Source organism: Garra rufa, chromosome 14 (assembly GCF_049309525.1).
Source record: "Garra rufa chromosome 14, GarRuf1.0, whole genome shotgun sequence".
In the NCBI taxonomy this organism is placed as follows: domain Eukaryota; kingdom Metazoa; phylum Chordata; class Actinopteri; order Cypriniformes; family Cyprinidae; genus Garra; species Garra rufa.
In genome coordinates this window covers 39,085,002-39,110,802 of record NC_133374.1, presented here as the reverse complement: position 1 = coordinate 39,110,802, position 25,801 = coordinate 39,085,002, and the positions used below count along the sequence as shown (strand labels likewise).

General features: G+C 51.9%; 32 non-coding genes and 2 pseudogenes across 32 annotated transcripts; all 34 read left to right on the top strand.

The window, feature by feature from the left end:
• Positions 1–411: 411 nt before the first annotated feature.
• LOC141286105 (U6 spliceosomal RNA) lies at positions 412–516 on the top strand. The gene has a single exon (XR_012339228.1). It is a non-coding gene; the product is annotated as a U6 spliceosomal RNA (small nuclear RNA).
• A 648-nt stretch (positions 517–1,164) lies between these two features.
• LOC141285861 (U6 spliceosomal RNA) lies at positions 1,165–1,271 on the top strand. Its single transcript, XR_012338986.1, has one exon. It is a non-coding gene; the product is annotated as a U6 spliceosomal RNA (small nuclear RNA).
• Positions 1,272–1,920: 649 nt separating this feature from the next.
• On the top strand, positions 1,921–2,027 carry LOC141285860 (U6 spliceosomal RNA). The gene has a single exon (XR_012338984.1). It is a non-coding gene; the product is annotated as a U6 spliceosomal RNA (small nuclear RNA).
• A 648-nt stretch (positions 2,028–2,675) lies between these two features.
• Positions 2,676–2,782, top strand: LOC141285859 (U6 spliceosomal RNA). Its single transcript, XR_012338983.1, has one exon. It is a non-coding gene; the product is annotated as a U6 spliceosomal RNA (small nuclear RNA).
• A 646-nt stretch (positions 2,783–3,428) lies between these two features.
• LOC141285857 (U6 spliceosomal RNA) lies at positions 3,429–3,535 on the top strand. The gene has a single exon (XR_012338981.1). It is a non-coding gene; the product is annotated as a U6 spliceosomal RNA (small nuclear RNA).
• Positions 3,536–4,184: 649 nt separating this feature from the next.
• On the top strand, positions 4,185–4,291 carry LOC141285775 (U6 spliceosomal RNA). Its single transcript, XR_012338900.1, has one exon. It is a non-coding gene; the product is annotated as a U6 spliceosomal RNA (small nuclear RNA).
• A 648-nt stretch (positions 4,292–4,939) lies between these two features.
• Positions 4,940–5,046, top strand: LOC141285855 (U6 spliceosomal RNA). Its single transcript, XR_012338980.1, has one exon. It is a non-coding gene; the product is annotated as a U6 spliceosomal RNA (small nuclear RNA).
• Positions 5,047–5,694: 648 nt separating this feature from the next.
• Positions 5,695–5,801, top strand: LOC141285854 (U6 spliceosomal RNA). Its single transcript, XR_012338979.1, has one exon. It is a non-coding gene; the product is annotated as a U6 spliceosomal RNA (small nuclear RNA).
• A 649-nt stretch (positions 5,802–6,450) lies between these two features.
• On the top strand, positions 6,451–6,557 carry LOC141285853 (U6 spliceosomal RNA). Its single transcript, XR_012338978.1, has one exon. It is a non-coding gene; the product is annotated as a U6 spliceosomal RNA (small nuclear RNA).
• A 648-nt stretch (positions 6,558–7,205) lies between these two features.
• On the top strand, positions 7,206–7,312 carry LOC141286086 (U6 spliceosomal RNA). Its single transcript, XR_012339210.1, has one exon. It is a non-coding gene; the product is annotated as a U6 spliceosomal RNA (small nuclear RNA).
• Positions 7,313–7,958: 646 nt separating this feature from the next.
• Positions 7,959–8,065, top strand: LOC141286075 (U6 spliceosomal RNA). Its single transcript, XR_012339199.1, has one exon. It is a non-coding gene; the product is annotated as a U6 spliceosomal RNA (small nuclear RNA).
• Positions 8,066–8,714: 649 nt separating this feature from the next.
• On the top strand, positions 8,715–8,821 carry LOC141285774 (U6 spliceosomal RNA). Its single transcript, XR_012338899.1, has one exon. It is a non-coding gene; the product is annotated as a U6 spliceosomal RNA (small nuclear RNA).
• Positions 8,822–9,469: 648 nt separating this feature from the next.
• Positions 9,470–9,576, top strand: LOC141285852 (U6 spliceosomal RNA). The gene has a single exon (XR_012338977.1). It is a non-coding gene; the product is annotated as a U6 spliceosomal RNA (small nuclear RNA).
• A 648-nt stretch (positions 9,577–10,224) lies between these two features.
• Positions 10,225–10,331, top strand: LOC141285851 (U6 spliceosomal RNA). Its single transcript, XR_012338976.1, has one exon. It is a non-coding gene; the product is annotated as a U6 spliceosomal RNA (small nuclear RNA).
• Positions 10,332–10,979: 648 nt separating this feature from the next.
• On the top strand, positions 10,980–11,076 carry LOC141285571 (U6 spliceosomal RNA; annotated as a pseudogene).
• Positions 11,077–11,724: 648 nt separating this feature from the next.
• LOC141285772 (U6 spliceosomal RNA) lies at positions 11,725–11,831 on the top strand. The gene has a single exon (XR_012338896.1). It is a non-coding gene; the product is annotated as a U6 spliceosomal RNA (small nuclear RNA).
• Positions 11,832–12,479: 648 nt separating this feature from the next.
• Positions 12,480–12,586, top strand: LOC141285850 (U6 spliceosomal RNA). The gene has a single exon (XR_012338975.1). It is a non-coding gene; the product is annotated as a U6 spliceosomal RNA (small nuclear RNA).
• A 648-nt stretch (positions 12,587–13,234) lies between these two features.
• LOC141285849 (U6 spliceosomal RNA) lies at positions 13,235–13,341 on the top strand. Its single transcript, XR_012338973.1, has one exon. It is a non-coding gene; the product is annotated as a U6 spliceosomal RNA (small nuclear RNA).
• A 648-nt stretch (positions 13,342–13,989) lies between these two features.
• Positions 13,990–14,096, top strand: LOC141285848 (U6 spliceosomal RNA). Its single transcript, XR_012338972.1, has one exon. It is a non-coding gene; the product is annotated as a U6 spliceosomal RNA (small nuclear RNA).
• Positions 14,097–14,744: 648 nt separating this feature from the next.
• LOC141285847 (U6 spliceosomal RNA) lies at positions 14,745–14,851 on the top strand. The gene has a single exon (XR_012338971.1). It is a non-coding gene; the product is annotated as a U6 spliceosomal RNA (small nuclear RNA).
• Positions 14,852–15,499: 648 nt separating this feature from the next.
• Positions 15,500–15,606, top strand: LOC141285564 (U6 spliceosomal RNA). The gene has a single exon (XR_012338692.1). It is a non-coding gene; the product is annotated as a U6 spliceosomal RNA (small nuclear RNA).
• Positions 15,607–16,252: 646 nt separating this feature from the next.
• On the top strand, positions 16,253–16,359 carry LOC141286074 (U6 spliceosomal RNA). The gene has a single exon (XR_012339198.1). It is a non-coding gene; the product is annotated as a U6 spliceosomal RNA (small nuclear RNA).
• A 647-nt stretch (positions 16,360–17,006) lies between these two features.
• On the top strand, positions 17,007–17,113 carry LOC141285844 (U6 spliceosomal RNA). The gene has a single exon (XR_012338969.1). It is a non-coding gene; the product is annotated as a U6 spliceosomal RNA (small nuclear RNA).
• A 648-nt stretch (positions 17,114–17,761) lies between these two features.
• On the top strand, positions 17,762–17,868 carry LOC141285771 (U6 spliceosomal RNA). Its single transcript, XR_012338895.1, has one exon. It is a non-coding gene; the product is annotated as a U6 spliceosomal RNA (small nuclear RNA).
• Positions 17,869–18,516: 648 nt separating this feature from the next.
• LOC141285843 (U6 spliceosomal RNA) lies at positions 18,517–18,623 on the top strand. Its single transcript, XR_012338968.1, has one exon. It is a non-coding gene; the product is annotated as a U6 spliceosomal RNA (small nuclear RNA).
• Positions 18,624–19,271: 648 nt separating this feature from the next.
• LOC141285842 (U6 spliceosomal RNA) lies at positions 19,272–19,378 on the top strand. The gene has a single exon (XR_012338967.1). It is a non-coding gene; the product is annotated as a U6 spliceosomal RNA (small nuclear RNA).
• A 648-nt stretch (positions 19,379–20,026) lies between these two features.
• LOC141285570 (U6 spliceosomal RNA) lies at positions 20,027–20,123 on the top strand (annotated as a pseudogene).
• Positions 20,124–20,771: 648 nt separating this feature from the next.
• Positions 20,772–20,878, top strand: LOC141285770 (U6 spliceosomal RNA). Its single transcript, XR_012338894.1, has one exon. It is a non-coding gene; the product is annotated as a U6 spliceosomal RNA (small nuclear RNA).
• A 648-nt stretch (positions 20,879–21,526) lies between these two features.
• On the top strand, positions 21,527–21,633 carry LOC141285841 (U6 spliceosomal RNA). Its single transcript, XR_012338966.1, has one exon. It is a non-coding gene; the product is annotated as a U6 spliceosomal RNA (small nuclear RNA).
• A 646-nt stretch (positions 21,634–22,279) lies between these two features.
• LOC141285840 (U6 spliceosomal RNA) lies at positions 22,280–22,386 on the top strand. The gene has a single exon (XR_012338965.1). It is a non-coding gene; the product is annotated as a U6 spliceosomal RNA (small nuclear RNA).
• A 648-nt stretch (positions 22,387–23,034) lies between these two features.
• On the top strand, positions 23,035–23,141 carry LOC141285839 (U6 spliceosomal RNA). The gene has a single exon (XR_012338964.1). It is a non-coding gene; the product is annotated as a U6 spliceosomal RNA (small nuclear RNA).
• A 648-nt stretch (positions 23,142–23,789) lies between these two features.
• LOC141285769 (U6 spliceosomal RNA) lies at positions 23,790–23,896 on the top strand. The gene has a single exon (XR_012338893.1). It is a non-coding gene; the product is annotated as a U6 spliceosomal RNA (small nuclear RNA).
• A 648-nt stretch (positions 23,897–24,544) lies between these two features.
• LOC141286103 (U6 spliceosomal RNA) lies at positions 24,545–24,651 on the top strand. Its single transcript, XR_012339225.1, has one exon. It is a non-coding gene; the product is annotated as a U6 spliceosomal RNA (small nuclear RNA).
• A 647-nt stretch (positions 24,652–25,298) lies between these two features.
• Positions 25,299–25,405, top strand: LOC141285782 (U6 spliceosomal RNA). Its single transcript, XR_012338906.1, has one exon. It is a non-coding gene; the product is annotated as a U6 spliceosomal RNA (small nuclear RNA).
• Positions 25,406–25,801: the final 396 nt, after the last annotated feature.

The following is a 25,801-nucleotide window of genomic DNA, read 5'->3' as shown; positions in this document are numbered from 1 at the left end:
ATAACCACAATGCAATTAGCCTGAGCACTTCAACGCTCCCTTGTAAAAATTAAGAAGAGAATTGGTGACACTACGCCACCTTGTGGAGATGCCAAGAGATGCATGGCGTGCGCCCGGTCAGAGTCCGCTTATCCTGACCCTTTGCTGCCCGCCGGTCAAAAAGTCCAAAAGCCGTAAGGCCAGCCCGTGACTGGCATTGCATTTGTTTGAAAGTTCTTCTGCTAAAATAATAAGATGCATTGTGTCAGATGGTCAAGACAAATCAACAGACAGCTCCCCTCGGTAGAATGATCCAAGTGCCGTTCGTTTCCTTAACTGACTGCAGCTTTGGCTCGCTGGGCCCTACCACCTTGGCGAGAGCTCGCAGGGACCAGAGGGGTACAGATACCTCGAGCGGGCCAGCAATCTTGTGCTCGCCACGGCGGAACATATACTAAAATTGGATCGATACAGAGAAGATTAGCATGGCCCCTGCGAAAGGATGACACGCAAATCCGTGAAGCGCTCCATATTTTTGGCTTGCGACATTTGCGCTCCTCTGCTCGGTGGGCCCTCGTGTGGTAAGTATACGCAGGTTTCAGCGTGGGAGCGTTTTTGTTCTAAATCGCCAGACACCCTCACCATCTCAAAGCGTTTTAGAGATATTTCATAGCGGCCCAGCTCCATCACACCACGCGACAAACTCACGAAGCACATGGCTGTCGTCATACTCCGAGCTTGAGAGCAGGGCGAGGAGAAGTGTGTCTTCTGCGCTTATAACCACAATGCAATTAGCCTGAGCACTTCAACGCTCCCTTATAGAAATTAAGAAGAGAATCGGTGACAGTACGCCACCTTGTGGAGATGCCAAGAGATGCATGGCGTGCGCCCGGTCAGAGTCCGCTTATCCTGACCCTTTGCTGCCCGCTGGTCGAAAAGTCCAAAAGCCGTAAGGCCAGCCCGTTACTGGCATTGCATTTGTTTGAAAGTTCTTCTGCTAAAATAATAGGATGCATTGTGACAGATGGTCAAGACAAATCAACAGACAGCTCCCCTCGGTAGAATGATCCAAGTGCCGTTCGTTTCCTTAACTGACTGCAGCTTTGGCTCGCTGGGCCCTACCACCTTGGCGAGAGCTCGCAGGGACCCGAGGGGTACAGATACCTCGAGCGGGCCAGCAGTCTTGTGCTCGCCACGGCGGCACATATACTAAAATTGGATCGATACAGAGAAGATTAGCATGGCCCCTGCGAAAGGATGACACGCAAATCCGTGAAGCGCTCCATATTTTTGGCTTGCGACATTTGCGCTCCTCTGCTCGGTGGGCCCTCGTGTGGTAAGTATACGCAGGTTTCAGCGTGGGAGCGTTTTTGTTCTAAATCGCCAGACACCCTCACCATCTCAAAGCGTTTTAGAGATATTTCATAGCGGCCCAGCTCCATCACACCACGCGACAAACTCACGAAGCACATGGCTGTCGTCATACTCCGAGCTTGAGAGCAGGGCGAGGAGAAGTGTGTCTTCTTCGCTTATAACCACAATGCAATTAGCCCGAGCACTTCAACGCTCCCTTATAGAAATTAAGAAGAGAATTGGTGACACTACGCCACCTTGTGGAGATGCCAAGAGATGCATGGCGTGCGCCCGGTCAGAGTCCGCTTATCCTGACCCTTTGCTGGCCACCGGTCGAAAAAGTCCAAAAGCCGTAAGGCCAGCCCGTGACTGGCATTGCATTTGTTTGAAAGTTCTTCTGCTAAAATAATAAGATGCATTGTGTCAGATGGTCAAGACAAATCAACAGACAGCTCCCCTCGGTAGAATGATCCAAGTGCCGTTCGTTTCCTTAACTGACTGCAGCTTTGGCTCGCTAGGCCCTACCACCTTGGCGAGAGCTCGCAGGGACCCGAGGGGTACAGATACCTCGAGCGGGCCAGCAGTCTTGTGCTCGCCACGGCGGCACATATACTAAAATTGGATCGATACAGAGAAGATTAGCATGGCCCCTGCGAAAGGATGACACGCAAATCCGTGAAGCGCTCCATATTTTTGGCTTGCGACATTTGCGCTCCTCTGCTCGGTGGGCCCTCGTGTGGTAAGTATACGCAGGTTTCAGCGTGGGAGCGTTTTTGTTCTAAATCGCCAGACACCCTCACCATCTCAAAGCGTTTTAGAGATATTTCATAGCGGCCCAGCTCCATCACACCACGCGACAAACTCACGAAGCACATGGCTGTCGTCATACTCCGAGCTTGAGAGCAGGGCGAGGAGAAGTGTGTCTTCTGCGCTTATAACCACAATGCAATTAGCCTGAGCACTTCAACGCTCCCTTATAGAAATTAAGAAGATAATCGGTGACAGTACGCCACCTTGTGGAGATGCCAAGAGATGCATGGCGTGCGCCCGGTCAGAGTCCGCTTATCCTGACCCTTTGCTGCCCGCCGGTCGAAAAGTCCAAAAGCCGTAAGGCCAGCCCGTGACTGGCATTGCATTTGTTTGAAAGTTCTTCTGCTAAAATAATAAGATGCATTGTGTCAGATGGTCAAGACAAATCAACAGACAGCTCCCCTCGGTAGAATGATTCAAGTGCCGTTCGTTTCCTTAACTGACTGCAGCTTTGGCTCGCTGGGCCCTACCACCTTGGCGAGAGCTCGCAGGGACCCGAAGGGTACAGATACCTCGAGCGGGCCAGCAGTCCTGTGCTCGCCACGGCGGCACATATACTAAAATTGGATCGATACAGAGAAGATTAGCATGGCCCCTGCGAAAGGATGACACGCAAATCCGTGAAGCGCTCCATATTTTTGGCTTGCGACATTTGCGCTCCTCTGCTCGGTGGGCCCTCGTGTGGTAAGTATACGCAGGTTTCAGCGTGGGAGCGTTTTTGTTCTAAATCGCCAGACACCCTCACCATCTCAAAGCGTTTTAGAGATATTTCATAGCGGCCCAGCTCCATCACACCACGCGACAAACTCACGAAGCACATGGCTGTCGTCATACTCCGAGCTTGAGAGCAGGGCGAGGAGAAGTGTGTCTTCTGCGCTTATAACCACAATGCAATTAGCCTGAGCACTTCAACGCTCCCTTATAGAAATTAAGAAGATAATCGGTGACAGTACGCCACCTTGTGGAGATGCCAAGAGATGCATGGCGTGCGCCCGGTCAGAGTCCGCTTATCCTGACCCTTTGCTGCCCGCCGGTCGAAAAGTCCAAAAGCCAAGGCCAGCCCGTGACTGGCATTGCATTTGTTTGAAAGTTCTTCTGCTAAAATAATAGGATGCATTGTGTCAGATGGTCAAGACAAATCAACAGACAGCTCCCCTCGGTAGAATGATCCAAGTGCCGTTCGTTTCCTTAACTGACTGCAGCTTTGGCTCGCTGGGCCCTACCACCTTGGCGAGAGCTCGCAGGGACCCGAGGGGTACAGATACCTCGAGCGGGCCAGCAGTCTTGTGCTCGCCACGGCGGCACATATACTAAAATTGGATCGATACAGAGAAGATTAGCATGGCCCCTGCGAAAGGATGACACGCAAATCCGTGAAGCGCTCCATATTTTTTGGCTTGCGACAATTGTGCTCCTCTGCTCGGTGGGCCCTCGTGTGGTAAGTATACGCAGGTTTCAGCGTGGGAGTGTTTTTGTTCTAAATCGCCACACACCCTCACCATCTCAAAGCGTTTTAGAGATATTTCATTGCGGCCCAGCTCCATCACACCACGCGACAAACTCACGAAGCACATGGCTGTCGTCATACTCCTAGCTTGAGAGCAGGGCGAGGAGAAGTGTGTCTTCTGCGCTTATAACCACAATGCAATTAGCCTGAGCACTTCAACGCTCCCTTGTAAAAATTAAGAAGAGAATCGGTGACAGTACGCCACCTTGTGGAGATGCCAAGAGATGCATGGCGTGCGCCCGGTCAGAGTCCGCTTATCCTGACCCTTTGCTGCCCGCCGGTCGAAAAGTCCAAAAGCCGTAAGGTCAGCCCGTGACTGGCATTGCATTTGTTTGAAAGTTCTTCTGCTAAAATAATAGGATGCATTGTGTCAGATGGTCAAGACAAATCAACAGACAGCTCCCCTCGGTAGAATGATCCAAGTGCCGTTCGTTTCCTTAACTGACTGCAGCTTTGGCTCGCTGGGCCCTACCACCTTGGCGAGAGCTCGCAGGGACCCGAGGCGTACAGATACCTCGAGCGGGCCAGCAGTCTTGTGCTCGCCACGGCGGCACATATGCTAAAATTGGATCGATACAGAGAAGATTAGCATGGCCCCTGCGAAAGGATGACACGCAAATCCGTGAAGCGCTCCATATTTTTGGCTTGCGACATTTGCGCTCCTCTGCTCGGTGGGCCCTCGTGTGGTAAGTATACGCAGGTTTCAGCGTGGGAGCGTTTTTGTTCTAAATCGCCAGACACCCTCACCATCTCAAAGCGTTTTAGAGATATTTCATAGCGGCCCAGCTCCATCACACCACGCGACAAACTCACGAAGCACATGGCTGTCGTCATACTCCGAGCTTGAGAGCAGGGCGAGGAGAAGTGTGTCTTCTGCGCTTATAACCACAATGCAATTAGCCTGAGCACTTCAACGCTCCCTTTTAGAAATTAAGAAGATAATCGGTGACAGTACGCCACCTTGTGGAGATGCCAAGAGATGCATGGCGTGCGCCCGGTCAGAGTCCGCTTATCCTGACCCTTTGCTGGCCACCGGTCGAAAAGTCCAAAAGCCGTAAGGCCAGCCCGTGACTGGCATTGCATTTGTTTGAAAGTTCTTCTGCTAAAATAATAAGATGCATTGTGTCAGATGGTCAAGACAAATCAACAGACAGCTCCCCTCGGTAGAATGATCCAAGTGCCGTTCGTTTCCTTAACTGACTGCAGCTTTGGCTCGCTGGGCCCTACCACCTTGGCGAGAGCTCGCAGGGACCCGAGGGGTACAGATACCTCGAGCGGGCCAGCAGTCTTGTGCTCGCCACGGCGGCACATATACTAAAATTGGATCGATACAGAGAAGATTAGCATGGCCCCTGCGAAAGGATGACACGCAAATCCGTGAAGCGCTCCATATTTTTGGCTTGCGACATTTGCGCTCCTCTGCTCGGTGGGCCCTCGTGTGGTAAGTATACGCAGGTTTCAGCGTGGGAGCGTTTTTGTTCTAAATCGCCAGACACCCTCACCATCTCAAAGCGTTTTAGAGATATTTCATAGCGGCCCAGCTCCATCACACCACGCGACAAACTCACGAAGCACATGGCTGTCGTCATACTCCGAGCTTGAGAGCAGGGCGAGGAGAAGTGTGTCTTCTGCGCTTATAACCACAATGCAATTAGCCTGAGCACTTCAACGCTCCCTTATAGAAATTAAGAAGAGAATCGGTGACAGTACGCCACCTTGTGGAGATGCCAAGAGATGCATGGCGTGCGCCCGGTCAGAGTCCGCTTATCCTGACCCTTTGCTGCCCGCCGGTCGAAAAGTCCAAAAGCCGTAAGGCCAGCCCGTTACTGGCATTGCATTTGTTTGAAAGTTCTTCTGCTAAAATAATAGGATGCATTGTGACAGATGGTCAAGACAAATCAACAGACAGCTCCCCTCGGTAGAATGATCCAAGTGCCGTTCGTTTCCTTAACTGACTGCAGCTTTGGCTCGCTGGGCCCTACCACCTTGGCGAGAGCTCGCAGGGACCCGAGGGGTACAGATACCTCGAGCGGGCCAGCAGTCTTGTGCTCGCCACGGCGGCACATATACTAAAATTGGATCGATACAGAGAAGATTAGCATGGCCCCTGCGAAAGGATGACACGCAAATCCGTGAAGCGCTCCATATTTTTGGCTTGCGACATTTGCGCTCCTCTGCTCGGTGGGCCCTCGTGTGGTAAGTATACGCAGGTTTCAGCGTGGGAGCGTTTTTGTTCTAAATCGCCAGACACCCTCACCATCTCAAAGCGTTTTAGAGATATTTCATAGCGGCCCAGCTCCATCACACCACGCGACAAACTCACGAAGCACATGGCTGTCGTCATACTCCGAGCTTGAGAGCAGGGCGAGGAGAAGTGTGTCTTCTTCGCTTATAACCACAATGCAATTAGCCCGAGCACTTCAACGCTCCCTTATAGAAATTAAGAAGAGAATTGGTGACACTACGCCACCTTGTGGAGATGCCAAGAGATGCATGGCGTGCGCCCGGTCAGAGTCTGCTTATCCTGACCCTTTGCTGGCCACCGGTCGAAAAAGTCCAAAAGCCGTAAGGCCAGCCCGTGACTGGCATTGCATTTGTTTGAAAGTTCTTCTGCTAAAATAATAAGATGCATTGTGTCAGATGGTCAAGACAAATCAACAGACAGCTCCCCTCGGTAGAATGATCCAAGTGCCGTTCGTTTCCTTAACTGACTGCAGCTTTGGCTCGCTAGGCCCTACCACCTTGGCGAGAGCTCGCAGGGACCCGAGGGGTACAGATACCTCGAGCGGGCCAGCAGTCTTGTGCTCGCCACGGCGGCACATATACTAAAATTGGATCGATACAGAGAAGATTAGCATGGCCCCTGCGAAAGGATGACACGCAAATCCGTGAAGCGCTCCATATTTTTGGCTTGCGACATTTGCGCTCCTCTGCTCGGTGGGCCCTCGTGTGGTAAGTATACGCAGGTTTCAGCGTGGGAGCGTTTTTGTTCTAAATCGCCAGACACCCTCACCATCTCAAAGCGTTTTAGAGATATTTCATAGCGGCCCAGCTCCATCACACCACGCGACAAACTCACGAAGCACATGGCTGTCGTCATACTCCGAGCTTGAGAGCAGGGCGAGGAGAAGTGTGTCTTCTGCGCTTATAACCACAATGCAATTAGCCTGAGCACTTCAACGCTCCCTTATAGAAATTAAGAAGATAATCGGTGACAGTACGCCACCTTGTGGAGATGCCAAGAGATGCATGGCGTGCGCCCGGTCAGAGTCCGCTTATCCTGACCCTTTGCTGCCCGCCGGTCGAAAAGTCCAAAAGCCGTAAGGCCAGCCCGTGACTGGCATTGCATTTGTTTGAAAGTTCTTCTGCTAAAATAATAAGATGCATTGTGTCAGATGGTCAAGACAAATCAACAGACAGCTCCCCTCGGTAGAATGATTCAAGTGCCGTTCGTTTCCTTAACTGACTGCAGCTTTGGCTCGCTGGGCCCTACCACCTTGGCGAGAGCTCGCAGGGACCCGAAGGGTACAGATACCTCGAGCGGGCCAGCAGTCCTGTGCTCGCCACGGCGGCACATATACTAAAATTGGATCGATACAGAGAAGATTAGCATGGCCCCTGCGAAAGGATGACACGCAAATCCGTGAAGCGCCCCATATTTTTGGCTTGCGACATTTGCGCTCCTCTGCTCGGTGGGCCCTCGTGTGGTAAGTATACGCAGGTTTCAGCGTGGGAGCGTTTTTGTTCTAAATCGCCAGACACCCTCACCATCTCAAAGCGTTTTAGAGATATTTCATAGCGGCCCAGCTCCATCACACCACGCGACAAACTCACGAAGCACATGGCTGTCGTCATACTCCGAGCTTGAGAGCAGGGCGAGGAGAAGTGTGTCTTCTGCGCTTATAACCACAATGCAATTAGCCTGAGCACTTCAACGCTCCCTTATAGAAATTAAGAAGATAATCGGTGACAGTACGCCACCTTGTGGAGATGCCAAGAGATGCATGGCGTGCGCCCGGTCAGAGTCCGCTTATCCTGACCCTTTGCTGCCCGCCGGTCGAAAAGTCCAAAATCCAAGGCCAGCCCGTGACTGCCATTGCATTTGTTTGAAAGTTCTTCTGCTAAAATAATAGGATGCATTGTGTCAGATGGTCAAGACAAATCAACAGACAGCTCCCCTCGGTAGAATGATCCAAGTGCCGTTCGTTTCCTTAACTGACTGCAGCTTTGGCTCGCTGGGCCCTACCACCTTGGCGAGAGCTCGCAGGGACCCGAGGGGTACAGATACCTCGAGCGGGCCAGCAGTCTTGTGCTCGCCACGGCGGCACATATACTAAAATTGGATCAATACAGAGAAGATTAGCATGGCCCCTGCGAAAGGATGACACGCAAATCCGTGAAGCGCTCCATATTTTTTGGCTTGCGACAATTGTGCTCCTCTGCTCGGTGGGCCCTCGTGTGGTAAGTATACGCAGGTTTCAGCGTGGGAGTGTTTTTGTTCTAAATCGCCACACACCCTCACCATCTCAAAGCGTTTTAGAGATATTTCATTGCGGCCCAGCTCCATCACACCACGCGACAAACTCACGAAGCACATGGCTGTCGTCATACTCCTAGCTTGAGAGCAGGGCGAGGAGAAGTGTGTCTTCTGCGCTTATAACCACAATGCAATTAGCCTGAGCACTTCAACGCTCCCTTGTAAAAATTAAGAAGAGAATCGGTGACAGTACGCCACCTTGTGGAGATGCCAAGAGATGCATGGCGTGCGCCCGGTCAGAGTCCGCTTATCCTGACCCTTTGCTGCCCGCCGGTCGAAAAGTCCAAAAGCCGTAAGGCCAGCCCGTGACTGGCATTGCATTTGTTTGAAAGTTCTTCTGCTAAAATAATAGGATGCATTGTGTCAGATGGTCAAGACAAATCAACAGACAGCTCCCCTCGGTAGAATGATCCAAGTGCCGTTCGTTTCCTTAACTGACTGCAGCTTTGGCTCGCTGGGCCCTACCACCTTGGCGAGAGCTCGCAGGGACCCGAGGCGTACAGATACCTCGAGCGGGCCAGCAGTCTTGTGCTCGCCACGGCGGCACATATGCTAAAATTGGATCGATACAGAGAAGATTAGCATGGCCCCTGCGAAAGGATGACACGCAAATCCGTGAAGCGCTCCATATTTTTGGCTTGCGACATTTGCGCTCCTCTGCTCGGTGGGCCCTCGTGTGGTAAGTATACGCAGGTTTCAGCGTGGGAGCGTTTTTGTTCTAAATCGCCAGACACCCTCACCATCTCAAAGCGTTTTAGAGATATTTCATAGCGGCCCAGCTCCATCACACCACGCGACAAACTCACGAAGCACATGGCTGTCGTCATACTCCGAGCTTGAGAGCAGGGCGAGGAGAAGTGTGTCTTCTGCGCTTATAACCACAATGCAATTAGCCTGAGCACTTCAACGCTCCCTTATAGAAATTAAGAAGATAATCGGTGACAGTACGCCACCTTGTGGAGATGCCAAGAGATGCATGGCGTGCGCCCGGTCAGAGTCCGCTTATCCTGACCCTTTGCTGGCCACCGGTCGAAAAGTCCAAAAGCCGTAAGGCCAGCCCGTGACTGGCATTGCATTTGTTTGAAAGTTCTTCTGCTAAAATAATAAGATGCATTGTGTCAGATGGTCAAGACAAATCAACAGACAGCTCCCCTCGGTAGAATGATCCAAGTGCCGTTCGTTTCCTTAACTGACTGCAGCTTTGGCTCGCTGGGCCCTACCACCTTGGCGAGAGCTCGCAGGGACCCGAGGGGTACAGATACCTCGAGCGGGCCAGCAGTCTTGTGCTCGCCACGGCGGCACATATACTAAAATTGGATCGATACAGAGAAGATTAGCATGGCCCCTGCGAAAGGATGACACGCAAATCCGTGAAGCGCTCCATATTTTTGGCTTGCGACATTTGCGCTCCTCTGCTCGGTGGGCCCTCGTGTGGTAAGTATACGCAGGTTTCAGCGTGGGAGCGTTTTTGTTCTAAATCGCCAGACACCCTCACCATCTCAAAGCGTTTTAGAGATATTTCATAGCGGCCCAGCTCCATCACACCACGCGACAAACTCACGAAGCACATGGCTGTCGTCATACTCCGAGCTTGAGAGCAGGGCGAGGAGAAGTGTGTCTTCTGCGCTTATAACCACAATGCAATTAGCCTGAGCACTTCAACGCTCCCTTATAGAAATTAAGAAGATAATCGGTGACAGTACGCCACCTTGTGGAGATGCCAAGAGATGCATGGCGTGCGCCCGGTCAGAGTCCGCTTATCCTGACCCTTTGCTGCCCGCCGGTCGAAAAGTCCAAAAGCCGTAAGGCCAGCCCGTGACTGGCATTGCATTTGTTTGAAAGTTCTTCTGCTAAAATAATAAGATGCATTGTGTCAGATGGTCAAGACAAATCAACAGACAGCTCCCCTCGGTAGAATGATTCAAGTGCCGTTCGTTTCCTTAACTGACTGCAGCTTTGGCTCGCTGGGCCCTACCACCTTGGCGAGAGCTCGCAGGGACCCGAGGGGTACAGATACCTCGAGCGGGCCAGCAGTCCTGTGCTCGCCACGGCGGCACATATACTAAAATTGGATCGATACAGAGAAGATTAGCATGGCCCCTGCGAAAGGATGACACGCAAATCCGTGAAGCGCTCCATATTTTTGGCTTGCGACATTTGCGCTCCTCTGCTCGGTGGGCCCTCGTGTGGTAAGTATACGCAGGTTTCAGCGTGGGAGCGTTTTTGTTCAAAATCGCCAGACACCCTCACCATCTCAAAGCGTTTTAGAGATATTTCATAGCGGCCCAGCTCCATCACACCACGCGACAAACTCACGAAGCACATGGCTGTCGTCATACTCCGAGCTTGAGAGCAGGGCGAGGAGAAGTGTGTCTTCTGCGCTTATAACCACAATGCAATTAGCCTGAGCACTTCAAGGCTCCCTTATAGAAATTAAGAAGAGAATCGGTGACAGTACGCCACCTTGTGGAGATGCCAAGAGATGCATGGCGTGCACCCGGTCAGAGTCCGCTTATCCTGACCCTTTGCTGCCCGCCGGTCGAAAAGTCCAAAAGCCGTAAGGCCAGCCCGTGACTGGCACTGCATTTGTTTGAAAGTTCTTCTGCTAAAATAATAGGATGCATTGTGTCAGATGGTCAAGACAAATCAACAGACAGCTCCCCTCGGTAGAATGATCCAAGTGCCGTTCGTTTCCATAACTGACTGCAGCCTTGGCTCGCTGGGCCCTACCACCTTGGCGAGAGCTCGCAGGAACCCGAGGGGTACAGATACCTCGAGCGGACCAGCAGTCTTGTGCAGCACATATACTAAAATTGGATCGATGCAGAGAAGATTAGCATGGCCCCTGCGAAAGGATGACACGCAAATCCGTGAAGCGCTCCATATTTTTGGCTTGCGACATTTACGCTCCTCTGCTCGGTGGGCCCTCGTGTGGTGAGTATATGCAGGTTTCAGCGTGGGAGCGTTTTTGTTCTAAATCGCCAGACACCCTCACCATCTCAAAGCGTTTTAGAGATATTTCATTGCGGCCCAGCTCCATCACACCACGCGACAAACTCACGAAGCACATGGCTGTCGTCATACTCCGAGCTTGAGAGCAGGGCGAGGAGAAGTGTGTCTTCTGCGCTTATAACCACAATGCAATTAGCCTGAGCACTTCAACGCTTCCTTATAGAAATTAAGAAGAGAATCGGTGACAGTACGCCACCTTGTGGAGATGCCAAGAGATGCATGGCGTGCGCCCGGTCAGAGTCCGCTTATCCTGATCCTTTGCTGCCCGCCGGTCAAAAAGTCCAAAAGCCGTAAGGCCAGCCCGTGACTGGCATTGCATTTGTTTGAAAGTTCTTCTGCTAAAATAATAAGATGCATTGTGTCAGATGGTCAAGACAAATCAACAGACAGCTCCCCTCGGTAGAATGATTCAAGTGCCGTTCGTTTCCTTAACTGACTGCAGCTTTGGCTCGCTGGGCCCTACCACCTTGGCGAGAGGTCGCAGGGACCCGAGGGGTACTGATACCTCGAGCGGGCCAGCAGTCTTGTGCTCGCCACGGCGGCACATATGCTAAAATTGGATCGATACAGAGAAGATTAGCATGGCCCCTGCGAAAGGATGACACGCAAATCCGTGAAGCGCTCCATATTTTTGGCTTGCGACATTTGCGCTCCTCTGCTCGGTGGGCCCTCGTGTGGTAAGTATACGCAGGTTTCAGCGTGGGAGCGTTTTTGTTCTAAATCGCCAGACACCCTCACCATCTCAAAGCGTTTTAGAGATATTTCATAGCGGCCCAGCTCCATCACACCACGCGACAAACTCACGAAGCACATGGCTGTCGTCATACTCCGAGCTTGAGAGCAGGGCGAGGAGAAGTGTGTCTTCTGCGCTTATAACCACAATGCAATTAGCCTGAGCACTTCAACGCTCCCTTATAGAAATTAAGAAGATAATCGGTGACAGTACGCCACCTTGTGGAGATGCCAAGAGATGCATGGCGTGCGCCCGGTCAGAGTCCGCTTATCCTGACCCTTTGCTGCCCGCCGGTCGAAAAGTCCAAAAGCCGTAAGGCCAGCCCGTGACTGGCATTGCATTTGTTTGAAAGTTCTTCTGCTAAAATAATAAGATGCATTGTGTCAGATGGTCAAGACAAATCAACAGACAGCTCCCCTCGGTAGAATGATTCAAGTGCCATTCGTTTCCTTAACTGACTGCAGCTTTGGCTCGCTGGGCCCTACCACCTTGGCGAGAGCTCGCAGGGACCCGAGGGGTACAGATACCTCGAGCGGGCCAGCAGTCCTGTGCTCGCCACGGCGGCACATATACTAAAATTGGATCGATACAGAGAAGATTAGCATGGCCCCTGCGAAAGGATGACACGCAAATCCGTGAAGCGCTCCATATTTTTGGCTTGCGACAATTGTGCTCCTCTGCTCGGTGGGCCCTCGTGTGGTAAGTATACGCAGGTTTCAGCGTGGGAGTGTTTTTGTTCTAAATCGCCACACACCCTCACCATCTCAAAGCGTTTTAGAGATATTTCATTGCGGCCCAGCTCCATCACACCACGCGACAAACTCACGAAGCACATGGCTGTCGTCATACTCCTAGCTTGAGAGCAGGGCGAGGAGAAGTGTGTCTTCTGCGCTTATAACCACAATGCAATTAGCCTGAGCACTTCAACGCTCCCTTGTAAAAATTAAGAAGAGAATTGGTGACACTACGCCACCTTGTGGAGATGCCAAGAGATGCATGGCGTGCGCCCGGTCAGAGTCCGCTTATCCTGACCCTTTGCTGCCCGCCGGTCGAAAAGTCCAAAAGCCGTAAGGCCAGCCCGTGACTGGCATTGCATTTGTTTGAAAGTTCTTCTGCTAAAATAATAGGATGCATTGTGTCAGATGGTCAAGACAAATCAACAGACAGCTCCCCTCGGTAGAATGATCCAAGTGCCGTTCGTTTCCTTAACTGACTGCAGCTTTGGCTCGCTGGGCCCTACCACCTTGGCGAGAGCTCGCAGGGACCCGAGGGGTACAGATACCTCGAGCGGGCCAGCAGTCTTGTGCTCGCCACGGCGGCACATATACTAAAATTGGATCGATACAGAGAAGATTAGCATGGCCCCTGCGAAAGGATGACACGCAAATCCGTGAAGCGCTCCATATTTTTGGCTTGCGACATTTGCGCTCCTCTGCTCGGTGGGCCCTCGTGTGGTAAGTATACGCAGGTTTCAGCGTGGGAGCGTTTTTGTTCTAAATCGCCAGACACCCTCACCATCTCAAAGCGTTTTAGAGATATTTCATAGCGGCCCAGCTCCATCACACCACGCGACAAACTCACGAAGCACATGGCTGTCGTCATACTCCGAGCTTGAGAGCAGGGCGAGGAGAAGTGTGTCTTCTGCGCTTATAACCACAATGCAATTAGCCTGAGCACTTCAACGCTCCCTTATAGAAATTAAGAAGATAATCGGTGACAGTACGCCACCTTGTGGAGATGCCAAGAGATGCATGGCGTGCGCCCGGTCAGAGTCCGCTTATCCTGACCCTTTGCTGCCCGCCGGTCAAAAAGTCCAAAAGCCGTAAGGCCAGCCCGTGACTGGCATTGCATTTGTTTGAAAGTTCTTCTGCTAAAATAATAAGATGCATTGTGTCAGATGGTCAAGACAAATCAACAGACAGCTCCCCTCGGTAGAATGATTCAAGTGCCGTTCGTTTCCTTAACTGACTGCAGCTTTGGCTCGCTGGGCCCTACCACCTTGGCGAGAGCTCGCAGGGACCCGAAGGGTACAGATACCTCGAGCGGGCCAGCAGTCCTGTGCTCGCCACGGCGGCACATATACTAAAATTGGATCGATACAGAGAAGATTAGCATGGCCCCTGCGAAAGGATGACACGCAAATCCGTGAAGCGCTCCATATTTTTGGCTTGCGACAATTGTGCTCCTCTGCTCGGTGGGCCCTCGTGTGGTAAGTATACGCAGGTTTCAGCGTGGGAGTGTTTTTGTTCTAAATCGCCACACACCCTCACCATCTCAAAGCGTTTTAGAGATATTTCATTGCGGCCCAGCTCCATCACACCACGCGACAAACTCACGAAGCACATGGCTGTCGTCATACTCCTAGCTTGAGAGCAGGGCGAGGAGAAGTGTGTCTTCTGCGCTTATAACCACAATGCAATTAGCCTGAGCACTTCAACGCTCCCTTGTAAAAATTAAGAAGAGAATTGGTGACACTACGCCACCTTGTGGAGATGCCAAGAGATGCATGGCGTGCGCCCGGTCAGAGTCCGCTTATCCTGACCCTTTGCTGCCCGCCGGTCGAAAAGTCCAAAAGCCGTAAGGCCAGCCCGTGACTGGCATTGCATTTGTTTGAAAGTTCTTCTGCTAAAATAATAGGATGCATTGTGTCAGATGGTCAAGACAAATCAACAGACAGCTCCCCTCGGTAGAATGATCCAAGTGCCGTTCGTTTCCTTAACTGACTGCAGCTTTGGCTCGCTGGGCCCTACCACCTTGGCGAGAGCTCGCAGGGACCCGAGGGGTACAGATACCTCGAGCGGGCCAGCAGTCTTGTGCTCGCCACGGCGGCACATATACTAAAATTGGATCGATACAGAGAAGATTAGCATGGCCCCTGCGAAAGGATGACACGCAAATCCGTGAAGCGCTCCATATTTTTGGCTTGCGACATTTGCGCTCCTCTGCTCGGTGGGCCCTCGTGTGGTAAGTATACGCAGGTTTCAGCGTGGGAGCGTTTTTGTTCTAAATCGCCAGACACCCTCACCATCTCAAAGCGTTTTAGAGATATTTCATAGCGGCCCAGCTCCATCACACCACGCGACAAACTCACGAAGCACATGGCTGTCGTCATACTCCGAGCTTGAGAGCAGGGCGAGGAGAAGTGTGTCTTCTGCGCTTATAACCACAATGCAATTAGCCTGAGCACTTCAACGCTCCCTTATAGAAATTAAGAAGATAATCGGTGACAGTACGCCACCTTGTGGAGATGCCAAGAGATGCATGGCGTGCGCCCGGTCAGAGTCCGCTTATCCTGACCCTTTGCTGCCCGCCGGTCAAAAAGTCCAAAAGCCGTAAGGCCAGCCCGTGACTGGCATTGCATTTGTTTGAAAGTTCTTCTGCTAAAATAATAAGATGCATTGTGTCAGATGGTCAAGACAAATCAACAGACAGCTCCCCTCGGTAGAATGATTCAAGTGCCGTTCGTTTCCTTAACTGACTGCAGCTTTGGCTCGCTGGGCCCTACCACCTTGGCGAGAGCTCGCAGGGACCCGAAGGGTACAGATACCTCGAGCGGGCCAGCAGTCCTGTGCTCGCCACGGCGGCACATATACTAAAATTGGATCGATACAGTGAAGATTAGCATGGCCCCTGCGAAAGGATGACACGCAAATCCGTGAAGCGCCCCATATTTTTGGCTTGCGACATTTGCGCTCCTCTGCTCGGTGGGCCCTCGTGTGGTAAGTATACGCAGGTTTCAGCGTGGGAGCGTTTTTGTTCTAAATCGCCAGACACCCTCACCATCTCAAAGCGTTTTAGAGATATTTCATAGCGGCCCAGCTCCATCACACCACGCGACAAACTCACGAAGCACATGGCTGTCGTCATACTCCGAGCTTGAGAGCAGGGCGAGGAGAAGTGTGTCTTCTGCGCTTATAACCACAATGCAATTAGCCTGAGCACTTCAACGCTCCCTTATAGAAATTAAGAAGATAATCGGTGACAGTACGCCACCTTGTGGAGATGCCAAGAGATGCATGGCGTGCGCCCGGTCAGAGTCCGCTTATCCTGACCCTTTGCTGCCCGCCGGTCGAAAAGGGCAAAATCCAAGGCCAGCCTGTGACTGCCATTGCATTTGTTTGAAAGTTCTTCTGCTAAAATAATAGGATGCATTGTGTCAGATGGTCAAGACAAATCAACAGACAGCTCCCCTCGGTAGAATGATCCAAGTGCCGTTCGTTTCCTTAACTGACTGCAGCTTTGGCTCGCTGGGCCCTACCACCTTGGCGAGAGCTCGCAGGGACCCGAGGGGTACAGATACCTCGAGCGGGCCAGCAGTCTTGTGCTCGCCACGGCGGCACATATACTAAAATTGGATCAATACAGAGAAGATTAGCATGGCCCCTGCGAAAGGATGACACGCAAATCCGTGAAGCGCTCCATATTTTTTGGCTTGCGACAATTGTGCTCCTCTGCTCGGTGGGCCCTCGTGTGGTAAGTATACGCAGGTTTCAGCGTGGGAGTGTTTTTGTTCTAAATCGCCACACACCCTCACCATCTCAAAGCGTTTTAGAGATATTTCATTGCGGCCCAGCTCCATCACACCACGCGACAAACTCACGAAGCACATGGCTGTCGTCATACTCCTAGCTTGAGAGCAGGGCGAGGAGAAGTGTGTCTTCTGCGCTTATAACCACAATGCAATTAGCCTGAGCACTTCAACGCTCCCTTGTAAAAATTAAGAAGAGAATCGGTGACAGTACGCCACCTTGTGGAGATGCCAAGAGATGCATGGCGTGCGCCCGGTCAGAGTCCGCTTATCCTGACCCTTTGCTGCCCGCCGGTCGAAAAGTCCAAAAGCCAAGGCCAGCCCGTGACTGGCATTGCATTTGTTTGAAAGTTCTTCTGCTAAAATAATAGGATGCATTGTGTCAGATGGTCAAGACAAATCAACAGACAGCTCCCCTCGGTAGAATGATCCAAGTGCCGTTCGTTTCCTTAACTGACTGCAGCTTTGGCTCGCTGGGCCCTACCACCTTGGCGAGAGCTCGCAGGGACCCGAGGGGTACAGATACCTCGAGCGGGCCAGCAGTCTTGTGCTCGCCACGGCGGCACATATACTAAAATTGGATCGATACAGAGAAGATTAGCATGGCCCCTGCGAAAGGATGACACGCAAATCCGTGAAGCGCTCCATATTTTTGGCTTGCGACAATTGTGCTCCTCTGCTCGGTGGGCCCTCGTGTGGTAAGTATACGCAGGTTTCAGCGTGGGAGTGTTTTTGTTCTAAATCGCCACACACCCTCACCATCTCAAAGCGTTTTAGAGATATTTCATTGCGGCCCAGCTCCATCACACCACGCGACAAACTCACGAAGCACATGGCTGTCGTCATACTCCTAGCTTGAGAGCAGGGCGAGGAGAAGTGTGTCTTCTGCGCTTATAACCACAATGCAATTAGCCTGAGCACTTCAACGCTCCCTTGTAAAAATTAAGAAGAGAATCGGTGACAGTACGCCACCTTGTGGAGATGCCAAGAGATGCATGGCGTGCGCCCGGTCAGAGTCCGCTTATCCTGACCCTTTGCTGCCCGCCGGTCGAAAAGTCCAAAAGCCGTAAGGCCAGCCCGTGACTGGCATTGCATTTGTTTGAAAGTTCTTCTGCTAAAATAATAGGATGCATTGTGTCAGATGGTCAAGACAAATCAACAGACAGCTCCCCTCGGTAGAATGATCCAAGTGCCGTTCGTTTCCTTAACTGACTGCAGCTTTGGCTCGCTGGGCCCTACCACCTTGGCGAGAGCTCGCAGGGACCCGAGGCGTACAGATACCTCGAGCGGGCCAGCAGTCTTGTGCTCGCCACGGCGGCACATATGCTAAAATTGGATCGATACAGAGAAGATTAGCATGGCCCCTGCGAAAGGATGACACGCAAATCCGTGAAGCGCTCCATATTTTTGGCTTGCGACATTTGCGCTCCTCTGCTCGGTGGGCCCTCGTGTGGTAAGTATACGCAGGTTTCAGCGTGGGAGCGTTTTTGTTCTAAATCGCCAGACACCCTCACCATCTCAAAGCGTTTTAGAGATATTTCATAGCGGCCCAGCTCCATCACACCACGCGACAAACTCACGAAGCACATGGCTGTCGTCATACTCCGAGCTTGAGAGCAGGGCGAGGAGAAGTGTGTCTTCTGCGCTTATAACCACAATGCAATTAGCCTGAGCACTTCAACGCTCCCTTATAGAAATTAAGAAGATAATCGGTGACAGTACGCCACCTTGTGGAGATGCCAAGAGATGCATGGCGTGCGCCCGGTCAGAGTCCGCTTATCCTGACCCTTTGCTGGCCACCGGTCGAAAAGTCCAAAAGCCGTAAGGCCAGCCCGTGACTGGCATTGCATTTGTTTGAAAGTTCTTCTGCTAAAATAATAAGATGCATTGTGTCAGATGGTCAAGACAAATCAACAGACAGCTCCCCTCGGTAGAATGATCCAAGTGCCGTTCGTTTCCTTAACTGACTGCAGCTTTGGCTCGCTGGGCCCTACCACCTTGGCGAGAGCTCGCAGGGACCCGAGGGGTACAGATACCTCGAGCGGGCCAGCAGTCTTGTGCTCGCCACGGCGGCACATATACTAAAATTGGATCGATACAGAGAAGATTAGCATGGCCCCTGCGAAAGGATGACACGCAAATCCGTGAAGCGCTCCATATTTTTGGCTTGCGACATTTGCGCTCCTCTGCTCGGTGGGCCCTCGTGTGGTAAGTATACGCAGGTTTCAGCGTGGGAGCGTTTTTGTTCTAAATCGCCAGACACCCTCACCATCTCAAAGCGTTTTAGAGATATTTCATAGCGGCCCAGCTCCATCACACCACGCGACAAACTCACGAAGCACATGGCTGTCGTCATACTCCGAGCTTGAGAGCAGGGCGAGGAGAAGTGTGTCTTCTGCGCTTATAACCACAATGCAATTAGCCTGAGCACTTCAACGCTCCCTTATAGAAATTAAGAAGATAATCGGTGACAGTACGCCACCTTGTGGAGATGCCAAGAGATGCATGGCGTGCGCCCGGTCAGAGTCCGCTTATCCTGACCCTTTGCTGCCCGCCGGTCGAAAAGTCCAAAAGCCGTAAGGCCAGCCCGTGACTGGCATTGCATTTGTTTGAAAGTTCTTCTGCTAAAATAATAAGATGCATTGTGTCAGATGGTCAAGACAAATCAACAGACAGCTCCCCTCGGTAGAATGATTCAAGTGCCGTTCGTTTCCTTAACTGACTGCAGCTTTGGCTCGCTGGGCCCTACCACCTTGGCGAGAGCTCGCAGGGACCCGAGGGGTACAGATACCTCGAGCGGGCCAGCAGTCCTGTGCTCGCCACGGCGGCACATATACTAAAATTGGATCGATACAGAGAAGATTAGCATGGCCCCTGCGAAAGGATGACACGCAAATCCGTGAAGCGCTCCATATTTTTGGCTTGCGACATTTGCGCTCCTCTGCTCGGTGGGCCCTCGTGTGGTAAGTATACGCAGGTTTCAGCGTGGGAGCGTTTTTGTTCAAAATCGCCAGACACCCTCACCATCTCAAAGCGTTTTAGAGATATTTCATAGCGGCCCAGCTCCATCACACCACGCGACAAACTCACGAAGCACATGGCTGTCGTCATACTCCGAGCTTGAGAGCAGGGCGAGGAGAAGTGTGTCTTCTGCGCTTATAACCACAATGCAATTAGCCTGAGCACTTCAAGGCTCCCTTATAGAAATTAAGAAGAGAATCGGTGACAGTACGCCACCTTGTGGAGATGCCAAGAGATGCATGGCGTGCACCCGGTCAGAGTCCGCTTATCCTGACCCTTTGCTGCCCGCCGGTCGAAAAGTCCAAAAGCCGTAAGGCCAGCCCGTGACTGGCACTGCATTTGTTTGAAAGTTCTTCTGCTAAAATAATAGGATGCATTGTGTCAGATGGTCAAGACAAATCAACAGACAGCTCCCCTCGGTAGAATGATCCAAGTGCCGTTCGTTTCCATAACTGACTGCAGCCTTGGCTCGCTGGGCCCTACCACCTTGGCGAGAGCTCGCAGGAACCCGAGGGGTACAGATACCTCGAGCGGACCAGCAGTCTTGTGCAGCACATATACTAAAATTGGATCGATGCAGAGAAGATTAGCATGGCCCCTGCGAAAGGATGACACGCAAATCCGTGAAGCGCTCCATATTTTTGGCTTGCGACATTTACGCTCCTCTGCTCGGTGGGCCCTCGTGTGGTGAGTATATGCAGGTTTCAGCGTGGGAGCGTTTTTGTTCTAAATCGCCAGACACCCTCACCATCTCAAAGCGTTTTAGAGATATTTCATTGCGGCCCAGCTCCATCACACCACGCGACAAACTCACGAAGCACATGGCTGTCGTCATACTCCGAGCTTGAGAGCAGGGCGAGGAGAAGTGTGTCTTCTGCGCTTATAACCACAATGCAATTAGCCTGAGCACTTCAACGCTTCCTTATAGAAATTAAGAAGAGAATCGGTGACAGTACGCCACCTTGTGGAGATGCCAAGAGATGCATGGCGTGCGCCCGGTCAGAGTCCGCTTATCCTGATCCTTTGCTGCCCGCCGGTCAAAAAGTCCAAAAGCCGTAAGGCCAGCCCGTGACTGGCATTGCATTTGTTTGAAAGTTCTTCTGCTAAAATAATAAGATGCATTGTGTCAGATGGTCAAGACAAATCAACAGACAGCTCCCCTCGGTAGAATGATTCAAGTGCCGTTCGTTTCCTTAACTGACTGCAGCTTTGGCTCGCTGGGCCCTACCACCTTGGCGAGAGCTCGCAGGGACCCGAGGGGTACTGATACCTCGAGCGGGCCAGCAGTCTTGTGCTCGCCACGGCGGCACATATGCTAAAATTGGATCGATACAGAGAAGATTAGCATGGCCCCTGCGAAAGGATGACACGCAAATCCGTGAAGCGCTCCATATTTTTGGCTTGCGACATTTGCGCTCCTCTGCTCGGTGGGCCCTCGTGTGGTAAGTATACGCAGGTTTCAGCGTGGGAGCGTTTTTGTTCTAAATCGCCAGACACCCTCACCATCTCAAAGCGTTTTAGAGATATTTCATAGCGGCCCAGCTCCATCACACCACGTGACAAACTCACGAAGCACATGGCTGTCGTCATACTCCGAGCTTGAGAGCAGGGCGAGGAGAAGTGTGTCTTCTGCGCTTATAACCACAATGCAATTAGCCTGAGCACTTCAACGCTCCCTTATAGAAATTAAGAAGATAATCGGTGACAGTACGCCACCTTGTGGAGATGCCAAGAGATGCATGGCGTGCGCCCGGTCAGAGTCCGCTTATCCTGACCCTTTGCTGCCCGCCGGTCGAAAAGTCCAAAAGCCGTAAGGCCAGCCCGTGACTGGCATTGCATTTGTTTGAAAGTTCTTCTGCTAAAATAATAAGATGCATTGTGTCAGATGGTCAAGACAAATCAACAGACAGCTCCCCTCGGTAGAATGATTCAAGTGCCATTCGTTTCCTTAACTGACTGCAGCTTTGGCTCGCTGGGCCCTACCACCTTGGCGAGAGCTCGCAGGGACCCGAGGGGTACAGATACCTCGAGCGGGCCAGCAGTCCTGTGCTCGCCACGGCGGCACATATACTAAAATTGGATCGATACAGAGAAGATTAGCATGGCCCCTGCGAAAGGATGACACGCAAATCCGTGAAGCGCTCCATATTTTTGGCTTGCGACATTTGCGCTCCTCTGCTCGGTGGGCCCTCGTGTGGTAAGTATACGCAGGTTTCAGCGTGGGAGCGTTTTTGTTCTAAATCGCCAGACACCCTCACCATCTCAAAGCGTTTTAGAGATATTTCATAGCGGCCCAGCTCCATCACACCACGCGACAAACTCACGAAGCACATGGCTGTCGTCATACTCCGAGCTTGAGAGCAGGGCGAGGAGAAGTGTGTCTTCTGCGCTTATAACCACAATGCAATTAGCCTGAGCACTTCAACGCTCCCTTATAGAAATTAAGAAGATAATCGGTGACAGTACGCCACCTTGTGGAGATGCCAAGAGATGCATGGCGTGCGCCCGGTCAGAGTCCGCTTATCCTGACTCTTTGCTGCCCGCCGGTCGAAAAGTCCAAAAGCCAAGGCCAGCCCGTGACTGGCATTGCATTTGTTTGAAAGTTCTTCTGCTAAAATAATAGGATGCATTGTGTCAGATGGTCAAGACAAATCAACAGACAGCTCCCCTCGGTAGAATGATCCAAGTGCCGTTCGTTTCCTTAACTGACTGCAGCTTTGGCTCGCTGGGCCCTACCACCTTGGCGAGAGCTCGCAGGGACCCGAGGGGTACAGATACCTCGAGCGGACCAGCAGTCTTGTGCTCGCCACGGCGGCACATATACTAAAATTGGATCGATACAGAGAAGATTAGCATGGCCCCTGCGAAAGGATGACACGCAAATCCGTGAAGCGCTCCATATTTTTGGCTTGCGACAATTGTGCTCCTCTGCTCGGTGGGCCCTCGTGTGGTAAGTATACGCAGGTTTCAGCGTGGGAGTGTTTTTGTTCTAAATCGCCACACACCCTCACCATCTCAAAGCGTTTTAGAGATATTTCATTGCGGCCCAGCTCCATCACACCACGCGACAAACTCACGAAGCACATGGCTGTCGTCATACTCCTAGCTTGAGAGCAGGGCGAGGAGAAGTGTGTCTTCTGCGCTTATAACCACAATGCAATTAGCCTGAGCACTTCAACGCTCCCTTGTAAAAATTAAGAAGAGAATTGGTGACACTACGCCACCTTGTGGAGATGCCAAGAGATGCATGGCGTGCGCCCGGTCAGAGTCCGCTTATCCTGACCCTTTGCTGCCCGCCGGTCGAAAAGTCCAAAAGCCGTAAGGCCAGCCCGTGACTGGCATTGCATTTGTTTGAAAGTTCTTCTGCTAAAATAATAGGATGCATTGTGTCAGATGGTCAAGACAAATCAACAGACAGCTCCCCTCGGTAGAATGATCCAAGTGCCGTTCGTTTCCTTAACTGACTGCAGCTTTGGCTCGCTGGGCCCTACCACCTTGGCGAGAGCTCGCAGGGACCCGAGGGGTACAGATACCTCGAGCGGGCCAGCAGTCTTGTGCTCGCCACGGCGGCACATATACTAAAATTGGATCGATACAGAGAAGATTAGCATGGCCCCTGCGAAAGGATGACACGCAAATCCGTGAAGCGCTCCATATTTTTGGCTTGCGACATTTGCGCTCCTCTGCTCGGTGGGCCCTCGTGTGGTAAGTATACGCAGGTTTCAGCGTGGGAGCGTTTTTGTTCTAAATCGCCAGACACCCTCACCATCTCAAAACGTTTTAGAGATATTTCATTGCGGCCCAGCTCCATCACACCACGCGACAAACTCACGAAGCACATGGCTGTCGTCATACTCCGAGCTTGAGAGCAGGGCGAGGAGAAGTGTGTCTTCTGCGCTTATAACCACAATGCAATTAGCCTGAGCACTTCAACGCTCCCTTATAGAAATTAAGAAGAGAATCGGTGACAGTACGCCACCTTGTGGAGATGCCAAGAGATGCATGGCGTGCGCCCGGTCAGAGTCCGCTTATCCTGATCCTTTGCTGCCCGCCGGTCAAAAAGTCCAAAAGCCGTAAGGCCAGCCCGTGACTGGCATTGCATTTGTTTGAAAGTTCTTCTGCTAAAATAATAAGATGCATTGTGTCAGATGGTCAAGACAAATCAACAGACAGCTCCCCTCGGTAGAATGATTCAAGTGCCGTTCGTTTCCTTAACTGACTGCAGCTTTGGCTCGCTGGGCCCTACCACCTTGGCGAGAGCTCGCAGGGACCCGAGGGGTACAGATACCTCGAGCGGGCCAGCAGTCTTGTGCTCGCCACGGCGGCACATATGCTAAAATTGGATCGATACAGAGAAGATTAGCATGGCCCCTGCGAAAGGATGACACGCAAATCCGTGAAGCGCTCCATATTTTTGGCTTGCGACAATTGCGCTCCTCTGCTCGGTGGGCCCTCGTGTGGTAAGTATACGCAGGTTTCAGCGTGGGAGCGTTTTTGTTCTAAATCGCCACACACCCTCACCATCTCAAAGCGTTTTAGAGATATTTCATTGCGGCCCAGCTCCATCACACCACGCGACAAACTCACGAAGCACATGGCTGTCGTCATACTCCTAGCTTGAGAGCAGGGCGAGGAGAAGTGTGTCTTCTGCGCTTATAAACACATGGCAATTAGCCTGAGCACTTCAACGCTCCCTTATAGAAATTAAGAAGAGAATCGGTGACAGTACGCCACCTTGTGGAGATGCCAAGAGATGCATGGCGTGCACCCGGTCAGAGTCCGCTTATCCTGACCCTTTGCTGCCCGCTGGTCAAAAAGTCCAAAAGCCGTAAGGCCAGCCCGTGACTGGCACTGCATTTGTTTGAAAGTTCTTCTGCTAAAATAATAGAATGCATTGTGTCAGATGGTCAAGACAAATCAACAGACAGCTCCCCTCGGTAGAATGATCCAAGTGCCGTTCGTTTCCTTAACTGACTGCAGCCTTGGCTCGCTGGGCCCTACCACCTTGGCGAGAGCTCGCAGGAACCCGAGGGGTACAGATACCTCGAGCGGACCAGCAGTCTTGTGCTCGCCACGGCGGCACATGTACTAAAATTGGATCGATACAGAGAAGATTAGCATGGCCCCTGCGAAAGGATGACACGCAAATGAGTGAAGCGCTCCATATTTTTGGCTTGCGACATTTGCGCTCCTCTGCTCGGTGGGCCCTCGGTGGTAAGTATACGCAGGTTTCAGCGTGGGAGCGTTTTTGTTCTAAATCGCCAGACACCCTCACCATCTCAAAGCGTTTTAGAGATATTTCATAGCGGCCCAGCTCCATCACACCACGCGACAAACTCACGAAGCACATGGCTGTCGTCATACTCCGAGCTTGAGAGCAGGGCGAGGAAAAGTGTGTCTTCTGCGCTTATAACCACAATGCAATTAGCCTGAGCACTTCAATGCTCCCTTATAGAAATTAAGAAGAGAATCGGTGACAGTACGCCACCTTGTGGAGATGCCAAGAGATGCATGGCGTGCGCCCGGTCAGAGTCCGCTTATCCTGACCCTTTGCTGCCCGCCGGTCGAAAAGTCCAAAAGCCGTAAGGCCAGCCCGTGACTGGCACTGCATTTGTTTGAAAGTTCTTCTGCTAAAATAATAGGATGCATTGTGTCAGATGGTCAAGACAAATCAACAGACAGCTCCCCTCGGTAGAATGATCCAAGTGCCGTTCGTTTCCTTAACTGAATGCAGCCTTGGCTCGCTGGGCCCTACCACCTTGGCGAGAGCTCGCAGGAACCCGAGGGGTACAGATACCTCGAGCGGACCAGCAGTCTTGTGCTCGCAACGGCGGCACATATACTAAAATTGGATCGATACAGAGAAGATTAGCATGGCCCCTGCGAAAGGATGACACGCAAATCCGTGAAGCGCTCCATATTTTTGGCTTGCGACATTTACGCTCCTCTGCTCGGTGGGCCCTCGTGTGGTGAGTATATGCAGGTTTCAGCGTGGGAGCGTTTTTGTTCTAAATCGCCAGACACCCTCACCATCTCAAAGCGTTTTAGAGATATTTCATTGCGGCCCAGCTCCATCACACCACGCGACAAACTCACGAAGCACATGGCTGTCGTCATACTCCGAGCTTGAGAGCAGGGCGAGGAGAAGTGTGTCTTCTGCGCTTATAACCACAATGCAATTAGCCTGAGCACTTCAACGCTCCCTTATAGAAATTAAGAAGAGAATCGGTGACAGTACGCCACCTTGTGGAGATGCCAAGAGATGCATGGCGTGCGCCCGGTCAGAGTCCGCTTATCCTGATCCTTTGCTGCCCGCCGGTC